Below are 259 nucleotides of genomic sequence, written 5' to 3'. Positions count from 1 at the left end.
CACTGAAACGTTCATCGCGTTGCCAGGAACAGAGACATCAAGTCACAGACGTTTGTGATGCTTCCAGACATCCTACAGCGCTCCTGATTAGACCAGACGCACTCGTTTGACGCGTCGGCAACAGTTAAGGCACTCAAACGTTCGTAGTTTGCCAGCAGCTAAGATATCAAGTTACAGACGTTTGTGACGCTTCCAGACGTGTTTCAGCGTCGTTCGACGCGTTGGCAACCGTTTACGAACTGAAACATTCCTCACGTTG

Source organism: Plasmopara halstedii, assembly GCF_900000015.1.
Source record: "Plasmopara halstedii genome assembly, contig: Scaffold_650, whole genome shotgun sequence".
In the NCBI taxonomy this organism is placed as follows: Eukaryota; Oomycota; class Peronosporomycetes; order Peronosporales; family Peronosporaceae; genus Plasmopara; species Plasmopara halstedii.
Note: the sequence above shows the minus strand (reverse complement) of the source record.